General features: G+C 45.1%; 1 long non-coding RNA gene across 1 annotated transcript; it reads right to left on the bottom strand.

The window, feature by feature from the left end:
- Positions 1-1,780: 1,780 nt before the first annotated feature.
- Positions 1,781-6,501, bottom strand: LOC132433996 (uncharacterized). The gene is made up of 3 exons (XR_009521246.1): positions 4,155-6,501; positions 3,360-3,921; positions 1,781-3,186 (listed from the first exon to the last, which is right to left on the bottom strand). It is a non-coding gene; the product is annotated as an uncharacterized lncRNA (long non-coding RNA).

Here is a 6,501-nt window from a genome sequence, read left to right on the forward strand (position 1 = left end):
CCATGCTCGGTTGCCAGATGGTGGCAGTTGTCGAGAGCTTATATTTTCCCTGGAATCCAAGCAAATTTAAGAAAGAGAAATGAAGACATCTGAGTAAAGCGAGAGCAATTACGTCATAGAACAAGGTTTAAGGATGGCGATTGTGGAAGAAAATATAGAAGCTCATATGAGCATCACATAGCACCACCACAGTCATCACTGAAACACTATATTCCTCTCTTACTTTGGGTTCTCCCAGAAGAAGAACCCGAGAAAAGGTTTATTTAGGATTTATTTATTTATTTCTTTAGGATTATTTATTTATTTTTATATATTATTTAGGTTTATTTATGCAAATAGTTTATTTAGGAACTGAAGATAGAAAATTAGGAAAGAGAGATGGGGAAGGAAAGGCAATCATTAAAGGGAGTGTTATCGAGCAGCTCTTACTGTGGGCGACTGAGCTTAACCTCACTGAAGAAACTCTGAGAGCCAGTGTATATATACATTTAAAAAAATCCTCTACCAACTCTTATTGGTCATTGGTAGAAGACTGATGGAGGGTTATTAATTTCTAGGCATTTTTGTTCTACCATAGGGCAGGCAAAGTGCCTTAGAATCCAGTTAAAACTTTCAGGAAAAGAAATGCAGGAGCTGGCAGCTGGGAGTCAGCCTTCCTGCACTGAAGTGGATAGGGCACAGGGATATGGGTGGATCACTGAGAGTGTCTAAGCAATTTTGCTTTTAGAGGGCAAGAGAAACCTAGTAGCTAACACTTCTTAATGATTAGCCTCAATGATCACAGCCACTGTATAAAGTGGGCACTATTATTGTTGTCATTTTGTAATTAACGAAAGGTACAGAGAGGTAACATAATTGCTCGTATGTAAATAGCTGGTAAATGGTAAAGCCAGGAGTTGAATCCAGTGGGTCTGACTCTAAAACCCATTATCTTAGTGCATCTAAGTAGGCAGACTGTAGCTTCAGGCTTCTTAATCAATTCCCATTTCTCTAGCTCCATCCCTCTTGGTTATGCTGGGTATTTTTATCCAGAAAAAAAAAAAAAATCCAAGTTGCTGCCAACAGTTTTCTATTGCCCCTTGATTAGCATCTTTCTAGGCAGCGTCACTGATAATTAACGCTGCCACTTAGCACTCTCCGAAACTCTTTAGAGGTTTACCCATGAGGCATTTCCTGTTGTATTCCCATCCTACTGATGAGGAAACAGAAGCACAAGGTGGTAATAATTTGCTTGAGGCCGTATATTCAGTGAATGGGAAAACCCAAGTTTCAAACTGACTTGACTCCCTTGCTTAATCACTATGTTGTGCTGTCTTCTTAGTCAGAAAGATTTACAAGAACAAAGTTTTGAGTAGGCTGTGGCACTTGGCAATTCCAGGAACTACCTTTAAAAAGAGACAAAGTTAGTGAGTATAGCCAATCCAAGGAAATGGTATCTCTACTCAGTTTTGATTCAGAAAGTATGAACAAGGAAATACAATGATATGCCTCTGGGCGAAATTGTGTATTTCTGAGCTCTTGTTTTAAGGCATCCATAGATAGGCTGGGGGCTTCCGTGGTGGCGCAGTGGTTGAAAGTCCGCCTGCCGATGCAGGGGACGCGGGTTCGTGCCCTGGTCCGGGAGGATCCCACATGCCGTGGAGCGGCTGGGCCCGTGAGCCATGGCCGCTGGGCCTGCGCGTCCGGAGCCTGTACTCTGCAACGGGAGAGGCCACAACAGTGAGAGGCCTGCGTACCGCAAAAAAAAAAAAAAAAAAAAAAAAATAGGCTGACACTGAACTTAGAAATGTCATATTCATGTAAATTTCCAGCTGGGACAAAGCACCCTTAGCCTCAGGAGCAGGTTTGGATTCTAGACAGCGGATCCTTGTTTCCAAGGACTAAAAGGGAGAGATGTATCAGTAATTGACATCTTCATGTACTTGTTTTTTCTCATTCCAGTGGTATTTGTTTCTACAGAAAATATTGAAGTAAAGAAAATAAAATCAACCGAAAAAGTTGAAATTTTGTCTTTAATTGCACCATCTTTTTTCTTTTCTTAAAACCACTATATAAGGTGAAGAATGAGAGCAGTCTCTGACCCCCTATCCCAGCCTCAGAAGTAACCACTGTCAACATTCTGGTGCTCACGAGTCTTTGTTTTTTCCTCTGTGATCGTAAAAATATACCTACAAACTAAGTACATACATGTACACCATTGACAGCCTTTTTTAAAGAAATGAAAATGTGATCATGCTTTTTTTTCACTTAACCGTATCTCCTAGACTTCCCTGATAGTCAGTATTTACAGATTTACCTCATTTTATTTTGAGCGCCTGCACAATGCTCCTGTATATAGATTATAGTTTATCTAAACAATCTGTTATCGATGGACATTTGGCTTGTTTCAAAATATTTATTAATACAAACAGTGCTACAGAAATCACCTTGGTGTAGTTTTTTACGTCGCCCAATTCATGGTTTTTTTAGGGCATTTAGCACTTGCCTGAAGGTGTCAGATGGTTGGGATTTCCACCCCCCTTGAACCACCCAGATAAAGCTTAACTGAATATTTTCTTTTCAGAGTCCTAGACTCCCTTCCACAAATACTTCCTGCTTCTGATTCTAGTTTAGATGCCCACAACCAGTAGCAATAATTTAAATTATAAATCCCTAAAGGCAAGAGTGTGTCTGCATTCCCATTCTGACACCCAACCGGGAAGAAAATCCAGTGGGCATCTTCCCTCCTCCCTCCTCCCTTGTCTCTCCCCGCCCCCCTCAACCTGGTCACAGGTCCAGCCTTCCACCCTGACCACTGTCTCCTGGGCCAGCCCTGAGTACTTTTGGGGTTCGCAGAGATCAAAACCTTAGAAGATGCTGCTCAGTTGATCTGAAATATGCTTCCCGTGCTTCCTGCCACCCACCGACCCCACATACACAAAGAAAGCTGCAGCTCCTTGAACAAAGGTTATATCTGTGGAAAGCTTCTTCAGTCTTGGATGAACAGGAAGCCTTTTTCTCCTTGAGCTCTGCCTCTACACTTAGAATGGAAGCCAGCAGAGAAGGCCAGTCTGAAGCAGAAGGATCTCACGTTCTCTTCCCACCTTCCAACAAAAGGCAAGCACCCCCAGACCTCAACCCCCAGCTGGGCCCTGGTAACCAGGCCTCCCTCTCAGTTCTTTCTACAGGACCTGGGGATCGCGGGATCTGGAAAGAGAGGAGGTGGGCATGAGGCAATCACCCAGTGGTTGGCGAAATGGGGACACTGGGACGAAAGACTAATACAGGTGAGGGAATTCCACACCTGGCCACCCCACCCCACAAAGAGCCGTGTTAAGAGGGATGGGGTGTGGAGGGGAAAACGGAGGGACTGAGCTTACCTGGGAAAGCTCAGCGTCCTGGGAAATCTCAGCTCCACTGCACAGAGAGGCTTCCAGAACATCTCTCTCCCTTCCCTCACTTTGAAGGGAAGGGGTACCTTGATGACTTGGGCAGCCTTTGACAAGGCAGCCGCCCTCGAGGGGGAAAAGCAAGGTCACCTTCGCCCTGTCGTCTCCTGGGTCCTGCGGCCGCCTTTTCCCCTCTGTCATCTCCCTGGGTGCTGCCTCTCGGGCGCGGAAGCTGGGCTCCCAGCGCTGCAGACCTCGGTACTCATGGGACGCCCCTTCTTGGCTCTCTGGTTCTGATCCTTCATAGGGCACTTAGCTCAAGGCGGGACTCCAGGCTCCCAGAAGTCACCGTCGGTGGTGGGGAGAGCAGAGCAAGAGAGGGCCAATTCCGGAGCCACAGTCCTCCCGGGTGGAACTGGAGACTGCCCCGGGCTGGGAGGACAGAGGGACCTGGAGGCGGCAGCTCTCCGTGGTGCTGCCCGACTTCAACGCGCGGATACTTAAGGCCAACAGCAGCCTGCCCATCTTCCGCTAAAACGGATGGAGTCCGGGGCTGTGGTACCGGAAATGGTTTTAATTAACCTGCTTGCAGGCGGGCTAATTGAAGTCTGCGTGCCGCGTTTCCGAACCCTCCCAACCGTGTGTCAATTGCCAGGGCGGATCTGAAAGTTTCTTTTCACTTCCCCCCTCAGTGCTATCTCCCCTTGTGAACTAAAACGATGTGGACGCTTCCCACCCTCTCACCCTGCTTCCTCCGCGAAGCAATTACACCTCCCGCACCCTTACCTGCCCTGCCTCTCGGTGCAGGCGGAAAAGCGGAAGGTGAGGGCTGCGTAGCCACGTGGTCGTTTCCTGCTTTACTCGCCATCCCCAAGCCGCCAACCTGGTCCTGGAAGCTGCAGGGTGGAATGAGTCTGGCATGGCTTAAAACCCACGGCCCTGGTCTGTGTGTCGGGGGATGCAACTTTAATTTCACCAAATAGAAACTAGATCTTTGGATCGGTGAGGTTTGAACCCCTTAAAAATGGAGCGTGTGTTTCGGCTCCATCCGAGCTGAATCTGAGCCAGGACTAAAACACGGGAAGTGCTCCCTTTTAGTTCGGCGAGCTACTGGGAGGGAAGAGAAAAGGAGGTTTGGAAATGGGGTGGTGCAAAGGTGGAAATATACCAGCTAAACCAACTTCCGCGTTGTCCTTGCAGTAATCATTTTAATGCGCCTGGTCCCAGGCTGAGCAGGAAGTAGACAGGCAAATAAATACTTGTTGAATAAAACCCGAAAAGTGTAATAAATTGCGTTTTAAAGCTTTGTATATTGGTTGATTCTCTCTTGCCTCTGTCAAAGTATACAGCCGATGGCAGATTTTGGAGACATTTATTCTCATCTTTTATGAGGATGCTTTCTTACAACGTCCGCATCTTTGAGGGACTAATTCATTCTCTTCTATTTTGCAAGAATTGTTATTTCCGTTTGGCCCTCTACATTGGCTGTTTCTCGGGTCGGCTTTGGAGCAAAATGTTCAGAGCGGGAGATGGCTTGACCATAGTACCAACTACTATTATTTTAAAAATTGGTCTCTACTTCATGCCTCTGGAAAGACAAAAAGCCTGCCAACTCCCATGTCCCAAGGCGACCTTAAAATTGAGTAGCAAAGTGAAGGTAGGTTTTCTTGTGTTGGTTCCTCAGTGAAACAACATATCTAGAGAAGGATGATTTTCAAGACAATTTCGTTTATGTTAACCATGTCACAGAATGACCACAACATGATATTCCCAGCAGAAAAGAGTGGCATTAGCAGCAGAGTGAATGCTGGCCTTTTGGAGGTCATGGTTTAAAAGAGCGCTGGTAATGCCAAAGGTCCAGAAGGAAAAAGAGAACACACAAAGCTGTGGGAATGTCAGAAATGGGATTAAAGGAGTGAAGGTCTGTTGCGAGCTTTAAACAGGAAATTTCCATCTCAGTCTCCAAAGTTATCTTTTTCAAGATATAGTTTTAGCTTCAAGTTGATGCACATTTCATTATTTTATTGCTCACAGCTTTCATGTATATAGTATGTACAGCTGGATTGTGTTGAAAGGTTTAAATTCTGCTTTAGTCAAACTCCTTTCTCGAGTGTAAGTCTTTATGTAGGGCACCCCCACAATCATCCATCTCTTTGGAATGATGGGTCAGTTGGGATCGTTTTGCTGGACCCAAACAACCATAATAATAATAACCAGTTCTTATGGGACTTCATTTGTGCTTTATGCCAGCATAATAAACATTTAAAATTGTTAGAATGTTACTGAAAGTGGTTGAGAGGCATCTATAAACAAAATATGTTATTTGATTTTTGTGACAATCTTATAAGGTAGGCATTTCTCTTCCCCATTTTACAGAAGAGGAAATTGAGACTCAGGGAGATTAAGAGTCTGTCCAAGTAGGTTCAACTTGATGGAAAAACTGGCACTTGAATTGGGGTCGCCAGAGAAGTGCTACTGAAAGATGCTACATCTTCCGATCTCAAATAGTATCACGTGGGAGTGCACCACTAACGAAAACACGATACCCAACTTTCATTTGTGTAAAATGCGAAACACTGGACGTTGTCACCAAGGGGACCGCATCACACTTGTCTACTTTGCCTTTCCAATATTCAGCCAAAATTTATTCAGAGTCTGTAATGAGGAAGACTACCATCAGAGTCATGCCTCTTGATCTTTGTACTTACTCCTTCTAGACTCTTTACCCCTCCTTACTTTTGCTCAGTAAAAGGATAGACTTCGGGCTTTTCCATCCTCTTCCAGGCCAGTAATTTCCATGCTGGGTGTGGGTACTGTCCGCGGTGCTGAGAAACGCGGCTTAGGGAGGCGCGGATAGTCTGTTCCTCTCCCTCCTCTCCAGCCTCAGGCACGTTCTAGCTCTCTTACCTGGTACTTCACTGTCATAAAACCACTCTTTTATAATCCCAGCCTGCCCTTTGCGCTGGGAAGCGATTTTTTCTCCCTTGCGCCAGGACATTCTGGGAATGGAAAGTTTGGGAAAGGTTCTGTTTCCTCCTTCCTCACTCGGAAATTTGATTTTTTTTTTTTTTTTTGCCAATTTTAGATAGTTAATTTTTATTCTGTTTAAGGGGCAAAATTCTTGTCCATAAAT

This window comes from Delphinus delphis, chromosome 11, assembly GCF_949987515.2.
Source record: "Delphinus delphis chromosome 11, mDelDel1.2, whole genome shotgun sequence".
Classification (NCBI taxonomy): Eukaryota; Metazoa; Chordata; class Mammalia; order Artiodactyla; family Delphinidae; genus Delphinus; species Delphinus delphis.